At 47.8% G+C, this 23167-nt stretch overlaps 1 protein-coding gene across 2 annotated transcripts in view; it reads left to right on the plus strand.

Annotated features, from left to right (window-relative positions):
• TSPAN18 (tetraspanin 18) overlaps positions 1-23167 on the plus strand; it is a 180824-nt gene that overhangs the window by 26466 nt on the left and 131191 nt on the right. Inside the window, exon 2 of one of the 2 annotated variants that reach the window (XM_082410587.1) lies at positions 7264-7345. The gene's annotated coding sequence lies outside the window, so the exon portion shown is untranslated. Of the gene's footprint in view, positions 1-7263; positions 7346-23167 lie in introns of those variants that run through there. The other variant, XM_082410588.1, reaches the window with a different exon arrangement.

A 23167-nucleotide genomic window follows, 5' to 3' on the forward strand; every position in this document is an offset into this window, starting at 1 on the left:
TAATGCTGGCTGGACTCAGGCGAAGTGGCTCCAAGACTTTGGCTGCAGACAAAATCGTTGGTTCTGGTCCTCCCTCTGCCTGGTCCAGCTCTGTCACTGCAGACAAGCTGCTTGACCTCTCTGAGCATCACTTCCTTCCTTTGCTAGTGAAGAAGAGAATGCTGGCCACTTGGTACAAGAGTTATGGGGCTCACATCTTTCATTCCTTTGTTCACACAGATGAACAAAGGCCAGGCAAGCCAGGCTACATCTTCAGAGATAAGTCCCTTAAACGATTAGGGCTTCCAGGTCCCTCTGGGACCAAATGCTGGGCACTTGCCTGGCAGATCTGCTGGAGCCCTATCTCCTTGTGAGAATGAGTGAGCCTTCCTTAGCAGACACTGTTGTTGATTGTTTCCCTTTCTCCACGAACTAAACCGATGTTTAATTACATAAAAATGCTGTGGCTCAGGCTCACTTTCCTCATCTGTAAAATGGGAAGAGTGGTAATATTGTCCTTGCAGTGTAGGAGGAAGAGGAGTGAAGATCAGAAGTAAAGTCAGCTCCAGTGTATGCATAGCCCTTGTCCTTACCCTCCTCAGGTACCAAAAAAGTGCTTCCAGACAGGAAAGAGGACGAGCAGATGCAGGGCAATGCCCGCTGGTGACAGGGCGTCTCCCCAGTTCTCCTTCCTGCTCGGTAAAGCATCTTGGCGGTGGCGTCTGTTGTATGCATCCTATGGGGGACGGCAGGAGAGACCCTGGCTGGCATGTGCAGAAAAGCTCCAGACCTGCCGGCAGGTGCAGAGAAGGGGAGATGATCACTAATGACAGTTGCATTGAGAATAAACAGCTTCACATGTTAATTTATGGGGTCGGTACATCCCTCTTCTGGGCCCTTTCACCCTCCCCAAGCCACCAAGAGCCAATGGGCTCAGATTGGGGGTCCCTTGCCCATCGGGCAGACCCTCCGGGGCCCTTGCTAGCAGTGCCAGCGCCCACTGCGCTGTGCCCAATGGCAGGTAGGGAGTGGCCCTCCACCCCAGAGCAAAAGTAAATCATAAATCCCAGTCTTTCTGAGGCTGTCATGGCTCCCCCTTCAGCCCCATTGTGACCCTGGGGCACATTAACACGCTCATTCAGGGACTCATTATGGGAACAGAGGGTGATGGGGCTGAGTGACAGGGCGGGCGGCAGTGGGAAGCGCTCTCACTCCCCCAGCGAGACAAGTGCAGGTGGAGAGACAAGGCAGAGACACGATGAGCTCAGGCGGCTTCATTAAGGGCTGCCCAGGGGATCGTTGAGATGCAGGACACAGCAGGAGCTCGTCCTGAATAAGCCTTGGCTCCTCTGCCTGTCCCCCCCCCTCACCACCACCCCCTGCTTTGCTAATTTAAAACAAAGCAAAACAAAGCCCCAGCTTTGCTTTGGAGCCATAAACTGCAGAGCTTTTGTCCGTCAACAAGCGATGCATCAGGCTGGCAGTGGCCCAGCCTGGATCCTGTGGCCTGGCATCGGTGTGGGGAGAGGGGCCCGAGGCTGAGCCGGCTTCTGGGACTCGCTGAGGACGCTGCTGCCCCTTCTTGTGGCACAAGACCAAGAGTCCTTGTGGTCACAGAACTCAGAAGGATGGCTGGTCCACTTTGGGTGGCTAGAGTGGAGGGGGGGTGGTGTGGGGAGGGATTTCTAGCAGGAGCTAGCCAGGAAGAGGCTCATCATTGAGCTGATCACCTTCCTCCCTCTCTCCTTTCCTTGCTGCCTCTTCCAGGAAGCCTTCCCAGCTCTCCACCTTCTCTGAAATCCTACTGACTTGGGATTCTAGGCTATCAAGAGGCTCTAAGTCACCTTCAACATTATGTGGAAACTTAATATATAAACGATCAGAAAGTCCAGCTGTTGTGAATTAAGTGGTAGGATGTATATATGGGGTGTAGGGTCCATCTGTTCTGAATGTAGACCCCTGAGGGAGAGAGGGAAGGGTCTGAGGAGTATGACTTGGAACCAGTGATCATGGCCACTACCCTTTTTATGGAGAGTATCAGCAGTTTCTACTTTACATAATTCCTGTGGCCTCCAAGGGCTCATTCTGTCCCGAGCACCATGGGAATCACTTATAATCCATTAGCTCATCTAATCCGCAGCTCAGGCCAGTGAGGTAGGACTTTGATGGTCCATACTTCGCAGGTGAATAACCTGAGGTTTAGTGGGATAAGGAACTTTCCCAAGGCTCCACGGGTGGCAGGTGGCCTAGCCGAGATTCAGACCCAGGCCTGTGGGATAGGAAAGCCTGGTCTCTTGACCACAGTGCTTACTGCCATTTGATGCTGAAGGCTCCCACCTACCACCTACCCTGCTGCACATTGCAGAGAGGCAGCAGGCTCTAGTGGGAGATTCGTCCCCACCCAAGCCCACTAACAGGTGACCATCCAAATGCTGCTACACTGTCTACCTACCCTGACCCTTCAGCCATTTTAGGGTTCTTCCAAATGGCATCTTTTCAGGGGAGCATGGAACTTCCATCAGCAGTTGGCCTGTCCCAGGCCTATTGCACACAGCTGGCAAACCAACTGCCCCTCAGACTGGGGCTTGACTCAGACACAGGGAAACTTTGGTCTCCTTGTGGCACTGTTCTTCACTGCTTGGATCAGCCAAGGCCAAGGCAGGAGGTAACTCTGACCCCTCCTTCCTAAGGCCTTATCTTGTAGCTCCACAGCTAGAGCAAGTGTTGAAGTGGGGTGGACCTGGGGGCTGACAGTGTTTGACTGAGTGGTCTCTGCCTGGATTCATAAAGGACTAAAGCAAAGTACATTCATAGATGCAAGAGGCTCAGCCTCTCAGGGTCCAGAGAAAATTATACAAGTAATTGAGAGTCATTCGTTCCCTCTCTTATCTCTATTAACCTGGTTTTGCCTTCTCACTCTTCATTTAACCCATTCTTTTACAGATATATTCACCTTCCAACTGTCCTGTTCATTTCTCCATTTCTCCATCCATCCATCCATCCATCCATCCATCCATCCATCCATCCATCCATCCATTTCTGCATCCATGTATGTATCCATTCATTCATCTTTCTATCCCTTCAATTATTCATCCATCCCTGCAACCAACTACAACCTAGTTCCTCTTTTTCTCTTCTGCCATTCTGTTCTTGTATAGATCCATTCCCTACCCATCCATCTATCTATCATAGCAACTATCCATTCATCCAACTATTATTATCTGAGTCAGGAATTGAGACATCATTGCCATCTTTCAGGAACTCATAGAGCCCAGAGAACAGTGATTAATCATGCCTGTGGAAGTCTGGGAAGGTTTCTCAGAGAAGATATCGAAGGAAGGTTTTACAGGATGGGTAGGAGTTTGCCAGGTGATTTGGGGAGTGTGTGGGGGGCTGCAGTTCAGGGTTAGGAAAGGAAGAACGGACTTCCAGGCAGAGTGAACAGCAGCGAGTTTGGGCTGAGTGTGTTGGTGGGGCGTGTAAGTCCAGGTGAGTTCAGTTTAACTGTGGGGTCTGTGCATATTGCGAGGACCTGAAGATGGGCCTGAAAAGGCAACTGGGGATCAGATGATAAAAGGCCCTGTGTATATTCAAAGGGAGGCCAGGGAACCCACTGAAGCAGGAGAGAAAGACATTTATGGGCTCAGTCTGACAGCAAAGGAGAGGGCAGGTTGGAAGGGACAGAGGCTGCAGGCCAGCAGACCAGCAGGAGCCTGTTTGCAGCAAGCAGATAGGCAACGATCGGGCTGAGCCCAGGCGGGGCTGGCAGGGGCAGTGAGGATGGAGAGGCAGGGATGATTTGGGAGACATGGGATGGTAGAGAAACATTGACTGGGAGAAGAGTGAAGAGTCTTTGATCTGGGTGTCCCGTTACACAGGTGTGCTCTGTTCTAGAGTAGGAATCATCAGGGTAGATATTTAAGTCTCTCATCCGGGTCCTATCCAGGATACTGAAGTGGCTATCAGAATTTTTCTTATAAATTGAGGGCTGGTATCCCCACCCAGTGCAGATTTGCTTTGATTGGAAGAAAGAAGAGGAGGAAGAAGGTCTAAGTTTTGAACTAGACCTTGCAAAATGGGCGCACCTGGCCAGTATCATCACTAAGTACCACTGATTAAGCTCTTACTATATATTTCATGGATTCTAACGCACACTTTTTTAAAAAAAAATATTTTAAGGTCTCTAAAACCAGGATGCATCATACAAAAAGTGACGTCATAATTAGTTTAACAGGCAGTGTTTTCTTTTTCTTAGAAGTCCGTATAATAATGGTACGATTATAACCCATGGAGTCTTACATTCAAGAAATAGGGTATCGTGTGCCAGGCTCTCGGCTAAGTCCTGTGTATACATTCCTCATGTAATCCTCACAACCTCTTAGGAGGCATCAGCTGTTGTTAACCCTATTTTCCAGATGAGGAGTTGAGCACGGAATAGGAAGGTCATTTGCTCAAGGTCACAGAGCTAGTTAGAGTTGGACTCAGGATCCCAAACTGTGCCACTTCAAACCTGGGGGCGGCGGGGATCTTTGTACAAAAGCAAGAGCAGGTCTGGGGCCAGAACCATGGGGACCTCTCCCTTCCACGGCACAAGACAGCCCGGTCAACGGCGACCACCATCACCCAGCCCACCACCTTTCAACGCTGCCTCTTGTCACCCAGCCCCAGTTCCCGTCTTGGCCCTAAACCTTGGCATTCTTTTCCCCCCTCCTGGGAGGGCTCCGGGCCTAACATCTGTAGTGACCTCCCTCCCCCACGGAGAGGAGGGGGCTGGAATGAGATCTCAGGGGAAAGGGGGAAGAAATTCCGAGCGCAGCTGGTTTCCCTCACACAATGCAGATCTGCTTAAATGGGAATTAGGATTAGTGCTGGATTTTGCCTCTCCTGGCAGGCTGGTAATAAACTAATCTCCTCTTAGTCTGCAGGAAGGCAGAATTCCATCGAAGATGGGAGACAGCTTCAGGCTCGGGAGTGCGAAACCTGAAAAGTAATTTTGTTATTGACGGGCCTTGCCCGCACTGCCAGATGTGCAGCCCGCGGCTCCTTCCCGGCGTGGCTGCAGCCTTTAATTTTGTTAATGTGTAACATTCTCCCAGGCTGCGTGGCTGACAGGCACACTTGACATTAATACGTGTTCTTCGCGGTCCCCAGAGCTCATAAAAGCTCATTATCAGTTCTGAGCCCGTAAATGTAGTTCCCGGCTCAGGTGGGCCAGGAACTGGGAGGTGCTCTGGGGGAGGTGGAGGGGTGGACCTCTGCATGCGCCAAGAAATAAACTCCTCTCTCATCCAGGGGATGCGACCTCCCAGGCCACCAGGAGGGGAGCAGAAAAGCAACTCTGTAGGCTGAACCCTGGGTTCAAATTTGCATTCAAGCAAAGAGGCTCCTGCCCTGCTATTTGAGGGGAGTTGATCCAGTATTTTGGGAAGGCACCTTGCCAAATGTGATGTGTGCAGAGCCTCTGCCCGGCGGTCCCACTTCGGGCCATCCGGGCTTTGGAATTGCATGAACTTTTCCACACAGAAATGTGGGCACCAAGGGGACCGTTGCCGCAAGGTGGTAATGGCTAGAGATGGAAATATCCACATATCCATGGTGGGAGAGGTGAGTGCACTGTGGTCCACACCTCCCATGGGATACTGTGCTGCTGTGAAAAAGACTCCAGAAGATGCATGTGTGCTCACTCGCAGAGGTAGACGTGGTATCACTGATAACTGGGGTTGTAGAACATGCGAGGTAAGAGCCCATTTGTGTAAAAAATTGCCACTGTCTGCTTGTGGGCCCCCATGGGCACATGCTTGTGCACACATGTACACACATGTGTGATTACATGTAATATAGCCTACAACGTCATATTACAAAGATTTTGCAGTGGGTTTATCTGTTAAATACGATGAATGAGTATGGAAAAACTTTTCCCTTTTGTAGTTAAAAATGAAAATTATATATATATACATCCATATCCGTATGTATATGCACGTGTATGGATGTGGATATGGCTGTATATGTACATGGATGTGTATATGTATCATGAATTCCTCTGACTAGCCTTAGTCTGGCCCATGACACTTGAGGTCCCTTGGGCTGACACTGCCTGGGTGGACGTCTGAGGCAGAGATAGCTAAGTAAAATGAGATCACGTCCTCTGGCCAAGCCCTGTTCCCTGTCAGTTAGCAGGGACTTCTGAGAACTTCTTTTATGCCCAGGGTACACTGGTGTTGGGATCTACAGGGTAGACCTTGAACTCACTGCTCTCCTGATCGCTCCTCTCCCGCCGTGGAGATGCACTTGCAAGGGACTTGACTTCCCACGGACCTGAGTGTAGCCCTGGCCCTGCCCCTTTTCAGCGGTAAGACCTTGGGTGAGTTAATGCCTCTGAATTCACCATGGCCCATCTCTAAAGTGGCCATACTTTCTCATGGAATTGTTGAGGGCATCGGGATTATTGTAATTATCATTTGAGACAATATGAAACTTGACCAGGGCTTCTACTGTGCCGCCAGGTTGTTGGGAAGGGAAGGATGGTGGTGCTTAGCCCTCCCCGCTCCCACTCCGCTGTGAAGTTTTGCCCTTTTGTTGCTCAGCTGGGCATGTGAACAAGCTAGTCCCCTGGGACTGGCCTAAGCCTTGGCTGACAGGTATGTGGCCTGGACATGGTGAATTTGATCCTTCTCCCGTGACCTGGGGACTCTTTGTCAAACTGACAGAGAGGAGGCAGGGGTCGGGGGAGAGGCTGGACTTCTGGCCCCTGCACTCTGGGGCTGAGTCGTTTTTTTCACCACCAAAGATTTCTCCACTTATTACTTATCTCTTCACGGATACCAGATCTTGAAAATATCAGTCTGCCCCAAAGCCTGCATTCATTAGGCAATGATTAATTTGCTTTTGCATTTTCAAAATGACTCAGAAAGCCTTTTTTTCTGCCTGAGGAAAATGGAGTTCCCACACCAAGATGATACTATTCTAGCTAGAAGCAAAGCGACACAATGTGCCGCTGTGGTTACAGCACGCTCCGTGTCATCACAGGGACGTTGTACAGGCTCCTGGGCTGATTTTGGAAGACTGAAAATATGCCCCAGTCCCTAGGCTCTGGGGCTGCCATCCTGGGACCCTCTGTGGGGTTGGGTGCTTGCTTCTGTCTTTCTGGCCACGGGGGCTGTGGCTTCTGCGCCTTCAGAGATGGGAGGAGGGAGCGGGTGCACATCTGGACAAAGTGGCCCCCAGAAGCCACATGCCCCCCACACTTGCCTTTTTAAAATGTATTTCTCCCTCTTTTCCTTCTAGAGTTTATCCTGAAGCTACCATCAGAAAGAAACTTCAAGAGAATCTTGACACCCCTGAACGGAAAAGACACCAGTTGAAAGAGGTATGATTGGCGACATGGGAGTGTGGATCTTAACGTATTCAAATACGAGGGTCTAATCTTCTCTCTGCTCCCTGCGCCTCCAGACTCTCCATTTCTGAGTGAGAAAGCTCTCAGCTCGTGCTGGAGGGCAGGGCAGGCAAAGGGCGGCTTTTCTCTTGTCCTCACCCCCAGATGTTTGCTCCGGGATGGGGAGCAAAGGTGAGGGGTGAGGAGACGGAGGCTGATGGGGTCTCACCAGACTGGGTGCCGCCCCACTGACAGGGCCGTAGGTCGTGCTTGGTCCTGAGTCGATCCAGGAAGCGAGGGTCGAAGGGCTGGAGGGAGTGAGCCCTCCAAGGGAAAGCAGAGCTCCTGGGGGATCACGGAGGGTCCCGCCTCTGTCAAGGACCCCTGCCACGCCTCCCCTTCCTCCACACCCACCATGGTCTTGGGATTGTGGGAAGGAAATACCTTCCTGGGGTGATTTCCAGCCCTTCCCTCCCCCCATCCCCTCCTCCCATTCCAGGACTGTCTTTTTTGGATAAAGTTCAAATCCACAAAGACTAGGATCCATCACCATATTCCATGACGGAATTGGGAACGGAGAAGACTTGGTCTGCTTCTTGGGCTCTGGGAGCTTCTTGGGCTGCCCACAATCCCAGGACTGGTGACGGGCTGGGTCGCCTCAGGGAAGGTTCCTGAATGAGGAGCCAGGATATCTGTCCTCTGGCCCAGTCTGTGGCACCATTGTACCTCAAGAGCCCTTACAAGCCATTTCCCTCATTGGGCCTCATTTTCGCATCTGTAAAGTGGGGCAGCAGTGACTTGAATCTCTGTTCCAGCCTGCAGGTCCTCAGTTGCTGAGGTCCCAAGACCAGGGCTGAGCTGGGGGAAGGGCAGGTGTGGGAGCAGCAGGGAGGCAGAGATGGAGGTGGGGCTTGGGCATGGCTGTGGAGATGAGAGGGGATTTGAAATCTCTGAGATTTGATTGCCAGTCTTGAGCAAAGGATGACTCAGAGCCTCAGGGGAAAGACCACAGGGTCTGAGGCGCAGATGCGACTGTGTTTGAGTCCCAACTAATCAGAAGAGTCAGAATGACCAACACTGACTGAGGGCTTCTCCGTGCCGAGTGGAGGGCTATGTGCAACCCCTCTACCAACAGCCCTGTTATCACCTCCATCTCAGGGAAGAGAAAACCAGGCCTCAGAGAAGTTAAGTGACTTGCTCAAGGTCACACAGCAGTAAGTAATGTGGCTTACTTGAAGCCCCTCCCTGAACTACCCAAGCATTCTTGTGCATTTTACTTACCAGCTCTATGACTTGAATCTTAAGGTTAAAAAATCCTTGAAGCGAAATCACCTCTCTGAAATTCATTTCCTGAAAAAGACATAGTGATTTCTTTCCTAGAATTTTTTTTTAAACTTTGGGCTCTTTGTAAAATCTCTGTGAGTCTTGATTTTCTGATCTCTGAAATGGGAACATCACACTTATTCATGGGCTTGTTTTGGGGAGAAGATGAGATGAGGGAGCTGAAGAAATATCCCCACACCATCCCTCCCTACAGACCCCCGCCACCAGCCTTCCCCCTCCTGGGGCTGCTGTGAGGGTGGATGGCGTGTACCCACGTTAAAGTGCTGTGCCCAGCCGCCTGATGGCGTTTGCAATTTCAGCTGCCTCTGGTGCCCTTGGTTGGGAAGCACTGGCCACTTTCTGACTCACTGATCTGCTATTCACCTGGTCTCCAAGCTCATCCTCTTAACTTTGGATGTGCCCCCTGGCTGGCCGGGATTATTTTAGGCTGGAATCCAAGGCAGGGTGGCCAGGTCCTAGCAGCAGATAAAACAGGGCCATGTCAAGGCCCACCCAAGTGGTCAGTGGCAGAGGAGCAGCGAGGCCGGGGCCTGGGGGGCTTCTCTCACTCCCTCGACAGCGTCTGTGTCCCACAGCTCACCCTGCTCTGCCAGCCGCCTGGGCCATAATCTTCATTGTAAGCCTCCTGGCAGCAGCCGCCCTGATCCCTGCAGGAAGCTATCACCTTATCACAGAGCCTGGATCCCGCCAGGTTTTCTTAGTCAGGAGAAGGCACTGAAGCGAGTCAGAAAAACCTTAACTTCCTTGGGATGTTTCTCCATCAGGGGAAGCCGTGGGCCTCAGACGAGAGGAAAGAATCTCTTTAGGTACAGAAAAAAGCAGCAAGGGGGCCGTTGTTCTTGGTTTACCTTCAGCAGGGCTGCTGAGGGAGCAGAGTAATTTTGCCTGGCCCCTGTTGTTAGTCAGGAAACAGAAATTATAGAGTCACAGGGAGAATCCAAAGATGACTGTCAGCAACGGGCAGACAGGCGTGAGCTGTTGTGGGAAATGTTTGCTGGGGTCTGGGAGCCGGGCTGGTGGAGGCTGAGTCGAAGCTCTGCCCTTCAGTAGCTGTTTGATTCCGGGTGAGTGCTTTGATTGCCCAGAGTCTCAGTTTTCTTATCTATAAAATGGGCAAACAGCATGCACCCCCCCCCCCCAACAAGATGGTTATGAGGGCCAGGAAATCACCAGCGAGATGATCCTTTGTGCTTTGAACGAGGGCAGCCCCCTGGAATAATGTGGGTAGCCTCCCAAGGTGACCTCCTTGAAGAGGCACAGGCTCTTGGGATGTGAAAGCTGGGTGTTTGTGACCACACAGTGGGGTTACCCTGGAGACACATACCTCTCTCTGTGCGTGGTCTAAAAAAGGCCTGAGATGAAGGGCCTGGGTTGTGTCAGCTCTCTGTTCTGACACCCCTGGGGCATGGGGCCATCTCGGGTGTGAACAGTTCTCCCTGAGCCTCTATCCCATGGTTTACACTTCACTCCTGGTGATCTTTCCCGGGCCCTTTCTGTAGGTAATCACTGATCCTCCCCACACCCCAAGAGGCAGGGATTAACAAGTTCTTTTTAAGTGAGGACAACTGAGGTTCAGAAAAGTGGTAAATTAATCCAGGGTTCACCTCTAAAAAGCAGAAAGATTAGGACACAGACATGGGGCTCCTGCCCTAAGGATAGTGTGTTTACCATAGCCACCCACAGCACCCACAGTGCCCGCAAAGGCTCCACACCTACAGAGGTGCCCTGTGTGTGTGTCCATGGGGACTCCCCACAGCACTGCAGTGGCTCCCCCTGGTGCCCACAGAGCCACCTACGGCATTCGTGAAGCACCCCAAGGAACTCACAGCATCACCCCATGGCATTCATGGTGGGCCCCATGTGTCCCCAGAGCACCCCGCATGCCTGCAGTGACAGCCCACAGCTCCCATGGTCGCACGGCTCCTGCGTTCTCCACCCAGCCTTGCATGGAGTTTGGAGGTCAGGCAGAAAGGGGAGTCCCTTGATGCTTTTATCTCCCCAGCCAGCCCTCTATAGCAGGCTGAGCAGATGAGTGAAGGCAACTTTTAGGAGGCCTCTGGATTGTCCTCCTGCTGAGATCTGACAGTGGGAAGCAGGTGGCTGGTGGGGGTGGGTGGTGGTGAAGGAGGCCTGGCTGCCACCACAGCAGAGCCTCTACCTACTTATCTATTTTTCCTTTTGTTGCTTGTACTTTTGGTGTCATACCTAAGAATCCATTGCCAAATCCAAGGTCATAAAGGTTTACCCCTGTGTTTTCTTCTAAGAGTTTTAAGGCTTTAGCTCTTATATTTAGGTCATTGATTCATTTTGAGTTAATTTTTGTTTATGGTGTGAGGTAGGGGTCCAACTTCATTCTTTGGCCTGTGGATATCCAGTTACTCCAGGACCACCGTTGAAGAGACTGTTTTTCCCCATTGAATAATCTTGTCACCCTTGTTGAAAATCCATTGGCCATAGATGTATAGGTTTATTTCTGGATTCTCAGTTCTATTCCGCTGGTCCATATATCTATCCTTATGCCAGTACCATGCTGTTTTGATTACTGTTGCTTTATGTGTAACTTAGGGAGAAGTATTATTATATTTTAAAGCTCCCCAGGTGATTCCAATGTGCAACCAAGGTTTTGCACTACTGGTGTTTACAAGAAGATGAGGCACAGTTAGGGAGGCTGGTTGAGAGGCTGCTGGAATGATCCAGGGCAGTGCAGGGTGGAGAGGATGTGGCCCTGAACTAAAGCTTCAATCGTGGGGGTGAAGAGGCCATGATAGAGTTGAAAGAGGTTAGTGAGGGAGACATCCTGATTCTCCTTGATTACGGGAAGGCTTTAGAGATGCCAAAGGTGAGAACAGAAGCCAGTGGTCCAGGTGAGCTTGATTAACCTCTTACCCACCCCAGTGTGATTTGGAGGAAGTCCTGAGTCCCATTCCAGCTCTGCTCCACTGTGTGACCTTGGGCAAGTTGCTCAACCTCTCTGAGCACCTCCATTGCCTCTGTAAGGTGAATTGATAGTCTCTGCCTGCTCATTCAGAGGGTTGGGTGTGGGTCAAGCGGATCAGCTCTGCAAAGGCTGGAAGGGACTTAAAGGCCTTGGCAGATTCTTGGCAGAGAATGCTTGGCAGATTCTCCACCCCAAAGTTCCTGCCAGGTGGTTGTCAGTATCCGCCCAACCAGGGACTTGAGGCTTATAGCTTCCATTGCAGCCTATGCTGCCTTGGGCCACCTTGGGCTGTCTCTGACAGGTCAGCATGTCTCCTTGTGCTGCGCTGAAATCTATTTTCTTGTACCTTGCATCTTCTTGCCCCAAATCTGCTTTGTGGGGCTGAAGGGAACAAGCATCACCCCTTTCCCTCCCGGCCATTCTCCTGTATCCCCACCCCACACCTTTTCATCTTCTGGGTGCAGGGTCATAGTTACCTCTGCCTCCCTCTGAGGATGCAGGTCTAGGTGCTCTCTGGACTTCTTGCTCTCTTGACCCTCTTCTGGGTGGACTCTGGCCTGAACTTGGCACTCTCATAGTTCAGCCCTCAGAGCCGAGGCCAGAGCTCCAGCTGTGTTCTGAGTCCAGCCAAGGTGGGTGAGACCATCATCTCCCTCAGTCCAGAACTTTTGTGTCTCTTCATGGAGCTGAGGTGGCATTGGGATCCAGTGATTCCCACATCCTGTTTGGACTCAAGCTCCCATCTTTTCGTTGACCAAGTAGAAAAGGGATTCACTCTTGCTACTTACATCACATTTCCATGCATTATTTGTAAATCATAAAGCAGGTTAATCCAGGAGGGAGAGCATAGCTTTGGTATTAGATGAATTTCAGGGCTATTTCTTAGCTGGGGCAGATGAACTCAGCTTACTCTCCTGTTAGATGAAGATAGTCATTACAACTGCAGGCTTCATGGTCAAGATTAAATGAGGCGATGGATATCAAGTGTGTAGCCCACTGCCCAGGGAGAAGACAACATTCCAGGAAGTGGTGGATCTCATTACCTGTGTCATCCCAGTACCACCCTTCCTTTTTGTCCCATTCTGACTGATGGGGCACAAGCCCTGAGTTTAAGGGCAGGAAGGGGTAGCAGCCCCAGGCCTCGTCTCCCTCCTGGCTTCCCCCTCGCTCTCTGGGACACGTGTGTGAGGGGACAGGGTGACAGGTTCTCGCCACCCCAGTTTCCTGCTTACTCAGCTCAAAGTCTGCCAGAACTTTCTGGCCTGGGGCCAGCCCTGTGTCCATATGTGACTCATGACAGCAACCTGGTCCTTCTCTGCCTTCTAGGATATTGTCCATCCCAAACCTTTTCCTTCTTTTCTTTTTCAAGTTGTTTTAAACTTGCACAAGAAGCTTCATCCCAGGACCACACACCCATTGTCCCTGATGGGAGGCTCAGCCGGTGGAGCTTTTCCCTCCGAGCTGCCCCCTCTCCCTGACCTGGTCGGCTGTGAGAGCAAGGCCAGACCACCCCCTCACTCTGTGGGGTGACCACTACTTAACATCATGGAGAGATAATAATAAGTCTAAACTTCCTCTTCTAAAGAATGAGCAAATCATTGTTTTTCTGTTCATGCAGCAAAAATTAGCAAAACATGCCCTTAAATGGCTTTATTATTTTTTTTAAGTAATGACATATATACACATTGTGAATCACAGCTGAAGAACTTTCAAACAGCCAGATGTGGCAAAGAGGGAGGGAATAGAAACCCTATTTTCAGATGCATGTCAGCATCAGAGAGGCGAAGTGACTTGCTCGAGGTCACACAGCTATGGAGTGGTAGAGAGGGGCTCAGTCTGTGAGTCTTCTGACCTGGACTGGTGATCATTCTGCTGCACCCAGCTGCCTCTTTTATTAGTTAAAAGTGTAAAATAATGTATTTTAATTTATAGCCTACAAATAAAGGAAGAAGTCCAAACTGGCTGGCAGTGATGCTTTGGTGGCTGTGGTAGTGTATTATCTGAGAAGAAATGAAGGGGGCCATTCCTTGTGCTTTGGGGTTTGCCGAGCTGTCTTCCCTTTCTGGGCCATGGTCAGGGCTAAGTTATGAAAGAAAGGCACTGTGGGATGGAGGAAGGAGATTGGGCTGTGGACTCAGAAGCTTTTTTTTTTTTTTTTTTTTTAATAGACTATTTTCTAGAGCAGTTTTAGATTCACAGCAAAATTGAGGGGAAAGTGCAGGGAATTCTCACATTCTCTGTCTCTATATACATCCCTACACACATGTGCAGCCTCCCACACTACTGACATCCCGCACCCGGTGGCACATGCATTACAATTGATGAACCTACATTGACACATCGTTATCACCCAAAGCCCATAGTTTATACTGTGGTTCTCTGTTGGCGTTGTACATTCATTTGATAGGTTTTTTTTTTTAAATTAATTAATTAATTTATTTATTTTTGGCTGTGTGGGGTCTTCGTTTCTGTGCCAGGGCTTTCTCTAGTTGTGGCGAGCGGGGGCCACTCTTCAACGCGGTGCGCTGGCCTCTCACTATCGCGGCCTCTCTTGTTGCGGAGCACAGGCTCCAGACGCGCAGGCTCAGTCATTGTGGCTCACGGGCCCAGTTGCTCCGCGGCATGTGGGATCCTCCCAGACCAGGGCTCGAACCCGTGTCCCCTGCATTGGCAGGCGGATTCTCAACCACTGCACCACCAGGGAAGCCCCATTCGATAGGTTCTGACAAATGGATAATGACATGTATCCACCATTATAGTATCATACAGAGTAGTTTCACTGCTCCGCCAATTCATCCTTCCCTCCCTACTAAGCCCCGGCAAAGCACTGATCTTTTTACTGTCTCCATCATTTAGCCTTTTTCTTCATGTCATAGTGTTGGAATCATAGAGTATGGAGCCTTTTTAGATTGGCATTTTTTCACTTAGTAATATACATTTAAGGTTCTTCCATGTCTTTTCATGTTTTGATAACTCCTTTTTTTCCCCTATTTTTTTGTTTGTGGTAAAATATACATAACAGAATTTAATGTTTTAACCATTTTAAGTGTACAGTTTGGTGGTATTAAGTGCATTCAAATTGTGGTGCAACCGTCACCACCATCCATCTCCAGAACTCTTTTCATCTTGTAAAACTGAAACTATACCCATCAAACAATAACTTCCTATTCCCTTCTCCCAGCCCCTGGCAACCCCCATTCTACTTTCTGTCGCTGTGATTTTAACTACTCTAAGTACCTATGTAAGTGGAATCATACATTATTATCTTTTTTACTGCTTATTTCACTTAGTGTAATATGTGCAAGGTTTATCCATGTTGTAGCGTATGTCAGAATTTTCTTCCTTTTTAAAGCTGAATAATATTTCTCAGTATGTGTAAACCACATTTTGCTAATTCATTCATTTGTTGATGGACACTTGGATTGCATCCACATTTTAGCTACTGTGAATAATGCTAAGTTCATTTCTTTTTAGCACTGAATAGTATTCCATTGTCTGGTTGTACTACAGTTAGTTTATCCATTACCTACTGAAGGACATCTTTTTTGCTTTCAAGTTTTGGCAATTATGAATAAAGCTACTATAAAACTTCTGCAGGTTTTGGTGTGGACATAAGTTTTCAACTCATTTGAGTAAATAACAAGAAGCACAACTGCTGTATTGTACGGTAAAAGTATGTTTAAATTTGTGAGAAACTGCCAAACTGTCTTCCAAAGTGGCTATACTGTTTTGCATTCCCACTAACAATGAATGAGAGTTCCTGTTGTTCCACATCTTTGCCAGGATTTGGTGTTGTCAGAGTTTTGGATTTTGGCCATTTTTATAGGTGTATAGTGGTATCTAATGTTGTTTTAATTTGCAATTCCCTGATCACATATGGTGTAAAGCATCTTTTTATATGCTATTTTCCATCTGTGTATCTTTGGTGAGCTGTCTGTTCAGGTCTTTTGTCATTTTTAAATTGGGTTATTTGTTTACTTATTGTTGAGTTTTATAATGCAAGTTTACAAATTTACAAGTTCTTTGCATATTTTGTATAATAGTCCTTTACATATATCTTTTCCAAACATTTACTCCCAGTCTGTGGCTTCTTATTCTCTTAACAATGTCTTTCACAGAGCAGAATTTAAAATTTTAATCAAGTCTAGCTTACCAATTATTTCTTTCATGGATTATGATGTTGTATCTAAAAAGTCATTGCCATACCCAAAGTCATCTACATCTTTCTCCTGTGTTATCTTTTAGGAGTTTCATAGTTTTGTGTTTTACTTTTAGGTCTGTGATCCATTTTGAGTTAATTTTTTTGTTGGTTATAGTATCTGTGTCTAGATTAGTTTGTTTTGCATGTGGATGTCCAGTTGTTGCAGCACCATTTGTTGAAAAGACTACTTCTTCTACACTGTATTACCTTTGCTCCTTTGTCAGAGATCAGTTGACTGTATTTATGTGGGTCTATTTCTGTGCTCTCTATTCTCTTCCGTTGATATAGTTGTCTATTCTTTTGCCAATACCACACTGTCTTGATTACTATAGCTTTATAGTAAGTCTTGAAGTTGTGTAGTGTCAGTCTTCTGACTTTGTTCTTCGCCTTTAATATTGTGTTGGCTATTCTGGGCCTTTTTCCTCTTTATAAAACTTTAGAATCAGTAGCTGATAACCACAAAACAACTTGCTGGGATTTTGATTGAGGTTGTATTGAATCTATAGATCAGGTTGGGAAGAACTGACATCTTGACAATATTGAGTCTTCCTATCTGTGAACATGGAATACTCTCTAATTATTTATTTCCTCTTTGATGTCTTTCATCATAGTGCTGTAGTTTTTCCTCATACAGATCTCGTACGTATTTTGTTAAATTTCTACCTTGTTTCATTTCTTTTGGTGCCAATGTAAATGTATTATTATTTTTGTTAAATTTCAAATTCCACTTGTTCATTGCTTGTGTATAGGGGAGCAATGGACTCTTGTATACTAAACTTGTGTCCTGCAACCTCACTTTGCTGTAAATACTTATTAGTTCCAAGAGGTTTTTTTTGGTCATTTCTTACAGATTTTATACGTAGACAATCATGTCATATGTGAACAAAGGCAGTTTTATTTCTTCCTTCCCAATCTGTAAAATTAAAACACCTGTAAAAATTTAAAAAGCTTCCTTCCCAATCTGTGAAAGTAAAAAACCTATGTCTTATTGCATTAGCTAGGACTTCCAGTACGGTACTAAAAAGCAGTGGTGAGAGTTGTCGCATTGTTCCTAATGCGAGAGTTTCTAGTTTCTCACCATTAAGGATGATGTTAGCTGTAGGTTTTTTGTAGATATTCTTTATCAAGTTGAGGAAATTTCCCTCTATTTCTAGTTTTCTGAGAGTCTTATCATAAATGAGTATTGGATTTTGTCACATGCTTTTTCTGTATCTATTAATATGATCATGTGATTTTTCTTCTTTAGCCTTTTGATATAATGGATTACATTAACTGATTTTTGAATGCTGAACCAGTCTTGCATACCTGGGATAAATCCCACTTGGCCATAGTATATAATTCTTTTTATACTTTTTTCATTTCTATTTGCTAATATTTTGTATTTTGTTGAGGATCTTTGCATCTATGTTCATAAGAGATATGGTCTGTAGTCTTCTTTTCTCGGAATGTCTTTTTTGGTTTTGGTATTAGGTTAATGCTGGCCTCATGGGATGAGTTAGGAAGTATTTTTTCTGCTAATATTTTCTGGAAGAGATTGTTGCAAATTGGTACACTTTCCTCCTTAAATGTTTGATAGAATTCACCAGTGAACCCATTTGGGCCTGATGTTTTCTCTTTTGAAAGGTCATTAATTAGTGATTCAACTTGTTTAATAGATACAGGCCTATGATTGTCTATTTCTTCTTGTATGAGTTTTGGCAGGTTGTGTCTTTCAAGGAATTGGCCTATTTCATCTAGGTTATCAAATTTATGGGCATAGGATTATTCAAAGTATTCTTTTATTTCCCTTTTCATGTTTGTGGGAACTATAGTGATGTCCTCTCTTTCATTTCTGATGTTAATAATTTGTATCTTCTCTTTTTTTCTTAGCCTGCCTAGAGGCTTTTTTATTTTTATAAATTTTCTGAAAGAACCAGCTTTTGATTTTATTGATTTTCTCTATTGATTTCCTCTCCTTTGAAGCATATGTTTTAATCTGTCACTATCTGAGGGATCTTGAGGGTAAATCCCTTCTATTCTCTCAGTTTCCACATCTGCAGAATGGGTATTGTGGCAACAGTACTTAGCCCAGTGTTAGTTTGAGGGCAGATATCAAATGTGAGTCCACATTCATTGATTCAATAAGTATTTGTTGAGCCCCTACTATGTACCAGGTTTTGCTCTACATTCTAGGAATATCATAGTGAACAAAAGAGCAAAGTCCCTGCCCTCACGGAGCTTGGCTTCTAGTTGCAGGAGACAGAGATCAAACAAACTGAATGTCAGGCAGTATTAGAGGCAGGAAGGGACAGAGAGTGGCCAGGGCTGTGCTATTTCGCATAGCGGGTGCTTGGAAGGCCTTCCTGATCAGATGTCATTTGAGCAGGGACCTGCAGGCAGTGAGGAATGAGCCTTGACTTCATCTGGGGGAAGAGCCTTCCCGGCAAAGGGAACAGCAAGAATAAGGGCCATTAGGCAGGCAGGCGGCTGGCATGTTGGAGGACCAGCAAGGAGGCCAGGGTACTAGAGGGAAGGAGGTAAGGAGGGAGAGGCCAGGAGGGAGCTGCCAGCCAGGTGAAGACTTTGGATTTTGACTCTAAATATGATGGGAAGCCAGTAAACAAGGAAGAGACAGGATCGAATTTACATTTTACCAAGATCACTCTGGCTGCAGGGTGGAGGACAGACCACAGGGGACAAGGAGACCGGGGTGGAGACTGATGTTAGAATCCAGGCAAGAGATGAGGTGATTTGGAAGAACAAAATGGTGGTGGAGGTGCTTCGAAGCCAAAACATTCATCGTCTGTTTTGAAAGTAGAGCTGAAAGACTCACTGATGGGGTGGAAGAGAAAGAGAGGTGTCAAGGGTGACCGTAGAGTTTTGTAAACGGAGGAGCCTGGGTGGCTAGGCTTTGGAGGAGTCTAAGGAGAACGTACTGAGTTCTCTTTTGAGGCATTTTAAGTTGAGACATTTATCTATCCAAATGGACGTGGCAAGAACATGGATGGAGATACAAACCTGGAGTTCAGGGGTGAGGTCCGGGCTGGAGAGACAAATTTGGGAGCCATGAGCTTATAGAGTATTTCAAGCCTTAGTGCTTAATGAGACCCCCTGGGGGTGAGTGTGGATGGAGAAGATGATTGGGGAGTGTAGGGTCTTGGAGAACCTGTAGAAGGTGCCCACTGGTTGCTACCTGGAGCTGCCCTGAGGGTGGCCCATCCAGGACACCAGGGTGAACAGATATTTTTGCATTGTCCTGGGAACTGTTCCAGAAGAGAAGCCAGCTGCAAGAGCAAGCCCGGGCTTAGCCTGCCCTGAAGGCGGGCGTTGTTCAGCTGTCAGTGACCGACATAAAATAGAACAGGAGCAGCAGGACATATCTAGGATATTCAACACCTGGGGAAGATGGCTTTTTAACACCTGTCATCTCTATACAACAAAATTATTTTCAGTAACAGTGGTGAAGTAAAACCAATTCTAATAATGGCCAGAAAAGAAAACAGTGAACCTTTCCCTTTAGTGGACTTCGTATATAGAACCATGCCAGTCAAAAAACAAACAGACATTACAGTGCAAAAAATGGGGAAAAAAGTAATGGGTTCATACTTGTTAATTACATTAATGTATATTTTGAAAAAAGAGAAAAAATACACAAAGTTCCAAAAGAGTGAACCCCACAAGGTTGGGAGAATGAACAGAGGTGGCGGCCTTGGCAATAACCCGTTTCTGTTTCCTCATCCTTACAATCACTGTGCTGTCATTGCCTAGTTAAAATCTACTGTTTAACTGTGAGAATATCTGGTGGCATAGGGAGTGGAGCTATGTTGAAAGAGGACTCCAGCGATTCTGAGTCCTTATTCTCACAATGAACGTGTGTAGCAGAATTGGCTTGTGTTGGGGAATAAGTGGCTGTTCTCTGAACTAACGTCCATGTAAACACAATGTTTATTAAAGGTCAAGTAATAAAAATGTGCTCATTTGAAGCTTCCACACGTATTATTAAAACTCAGCTGTGATTACAGCAATTGTTTAGAACCTGGAGCAACAGGATTTTTTTTTAAGGCAGTATGTTTTATCATTGACATTGTTTAGAATTGTCAGCTTTCAGTCGGTTTGTTTTTTTTTTATTTTTAGAATAACTCTAGGATGATGTCATGGTTGATGCCTTGAAATTGTGAATGGCTTTTTTAAAAAATTAATTAATTAACTTATTTTTATTTTTGGCTGTGTTGGGTCTTCGTTTCTGTGCGAGGGCTTTCTCTAGTTGCGGCAAGCGGGGGCCACTCTTCATCGCGGTGCGCGGGCCTCTCACTATCGCGGCCTCTCTTGTTGCGGAGCACAAGCTCCAGACGTGCGGGCTCAGTAGTTGTGGCTCACGGGCGCAGTTGCTCCGCAGCATGTGGGATCTTCCCAGACCAGGGCTCGAACCCGTGTCCCCTGCATTGGCAGGCGGATTCTCAACCACTGCGCCACCAAGGAAGCCCTTTCAGTCGGTTTTATGTTTGTTTTTAAATTCCCTACAGGCAATTCATCCCCTATGGACCCTGCGCAGACCGCTCCCACTGCCCCGCCCTTGGGAGATGTTTCCACGAGGGTCGTTGGGCGATGGAGGGGTGGGGGGAGCAGAGAACTCTGAGGAGGAGACCCTGTGGGCTGGTCCCGCAGTATGGCCAGCTAGCTTCCAGGTGGGCATAGGTGCAGAAAGGCCTTCCAGATGTCCAGTACACACTGAAGAGGGAGGCAGGATGGAGCCTGGTGTCCTGGGGGACCCTGAGTAGGTTGGCATTAGGCTCTAGTTCCTAAAGGCCACCCTGGTTCTGAACACCATCTATGCACAGAGTTTAGTATTACAGAGAGTCGGGCACCGAAAGCTTCATCCGTGGGTGACAGTTTGCCCTGGTGGATGTGAGGCTACATCCCTCCCGGGGACACATCTGGCCCTGCCCAGTGGGATCGCTACCCTCTCTCCCTCCCTTTCTCTCCTTCCCTTTCCCTTTCGGCAGAGCAGTCCGTGAAGACAGCCGTTCTAATGAAAAATCTCATAAATACCAGGAGATAAGCATCCAGGACTTTGGGTTTTTATCTCTTCCAAGACTCCCTGGAGAGCCTTCTTGGTAGGAAATATCCCTTCAGAGCTGAGATTTTCTCCCGGGCTTCAAAGATGGGGCTGGCTTCTTAGGAACACAACATCTGTTTAAACTGAACTTGAACCGAGAGGCAGGCGCGTCCCACGGGAGGGGGACAGGGCAAAGCAGGAGGGTGCAGAATCTGCTGTCTGTCTCTGGGGGAAGCTCCGCAGGCCTGTTCCTCCTTCTGGTGGTGCATCCCCCTGCTGGGCAGTGGCTTTGGGTAAATGCAGAGCACTGCGGGGCAGGGGGTCTCAGACCTGCGGCTGTGGGCTGCCTGCTCTCCAAATAGCACCCAGGCCCATGATTGTGGAGACCTCCTCAGCCAGGAGAGGGAGCGAGGAGACCCAGGGTGATGGAGTGGCTCCTCCAGCCTGGGAGGTCCCCTTGGGCCCCAGGAGCCCCTTTCCAAGTGCTGATTTCCCAGCTCTTGGCATTTGTGCTGACACATCCTCCCTCTCTCTGCCTCCCTCTCTCCCTCCCTCTCTCCCTCCCTCTCTTCCTTTCTTTTTCCCTCCATCATTCACTGAGCATGCACTGGGATACAGGGATTAAAAATTCCCAGTCCTCGACTTCAATGAGCTCAAAATCTGATAGAACAACCTGATTCCTCTCAAAGATAAGAAAAGTCGAGCCCTTTGTGTGCTTGGGCGTGTGTGCCAGTGCACGCTGTTATTGTTAAGGCCGTATAACAACATTACAGAGAGGTTGGAAAATGAAGGGAAGAGAAATCATTCAGTGCCCCTCTCAGGACAAGAGGCCCATTCGTTTCCTGCTTTTGTTCCCACTCAGGAGCGCGTTCGGCAGAGATGCCTCCAGAAAGGCCGCTGAGTTCGGCTTCCTGCTTTTCTTTGCGCACCAGCTCCCGCTGCAGAACAATCGCGTAGTACTCCTTCCCGGGCAGCACTGGGTTAGGGGCCCCCTCTGTGGGCATGCAGCTTGCTTCCAATGTCCACCAATGTTAGATGCTAGATGTGTGCCTCCTGGAAACGGTCGCTAGGTTAGCAAATAAAACTACAGGACGCCCAGGTAAATTTGAACTTTGTATAGCCAGTGAATCATTTTTTAGTGTGAGTATATCCCATCAGTATTAGTCCCATGGACTATTTGGGACATAAGCTAAAACATTATTTAGTGTTTATCTGAAATTCAAACTTCACTGAGCATCCTGGATTTTATCTGGCAACTGTGTGCCTGGAGTGTCTTGTGGCGTGTGGGTATTCAATGCTGCGTTATTTAACGATACAGAAAACTAGCTGCTGCTATGTTTTCTTTCCTATTTCATGGGGGGAACACTCTCCCTAACTTGAATCTATCCTTTTTTGCTCTTGATCGTGCCTCCCCGACAACTCTGATCTCCACGGCTCTGTGGCTTAACACACTTGGAGGTCAAGGAATCCAGCCCTTGTGGTCCCTCTGAGCGCATCCTTTCCCCAGCCTTTTTCTAGAAGCTTCCAAGGACTGCAGATGTTTGGTTTGCTTTGTGGAGGGAGGAGGAGGGGCTGGTGGGAGGTGTGAATTAGCACTCCCCCTTGGGCCCGAGGAACTGCTTCCTCCAGAGCCCACCAGCTCCTTTGGCAGCCACGGATATAGGCAGTGTACTCGCCTTTGCCCTGTTAGAGAGAGCAAAGGTTTGAGGATGTTGATCCAGGGCTGCAAACCCATAGAGGTTTATGACATCCTTCTCTCCATCAATGAACTTATTTTTCATTCTAAGGCAGCTTCAGGGAATAAAAATATAAATCGAAGTGGCAGACAGTAAAGAAAAAAAATGATTGACTGGAGAGTGGGAAGACAGAGTGATGCCTTGTGGTTAAATGGATTTTCTGTTTAACTGAGGGTTAAGTAGAAAACTCATTTTGATTCATCCTCTGCTCTTGCAAATCTTTCTGAAATGTATTAGGCTGCTCCCTGGTTTTCCTAAGTGCACCATAATGACCATAATTGAATCTCTTTGCTGGCAGAGCATCCTGTGGGCGTCGGGGTGCGCTGTTGTAAATGTCAATCCTCTAGGTGCGGCCAGGGCTTGGGCTTTAGAGCCTGCGGCGTAGGCTGTGTGCTGTGCAGTGGCCTTTCCTTCACTTTCGCTACTGTCTCACTCTGTCTTCCCAGCCACCCTGGGCTGGGGCTCAGGAAAGGACCATTTTAGAGATGTGGAAACTGAGGTCCACCAGGTGAAGGACTTGCTCCAAGTCACTCTGGCTGGTAGAGGAGCTGGGCCTGAAGCC

Source organism: Balaenoptera physalus, assembly GCF_965194825.1.
Source record: "Balaenoptera physalus genome assembly, chromosome: 10".
Classification (NCBI taxonomy): Eukaryota; Metazoa; Chordata; class Mammalia; order Artiodactyla; family Balaenopteridae; genus Balaenoptera; species Balaenoptera physalus.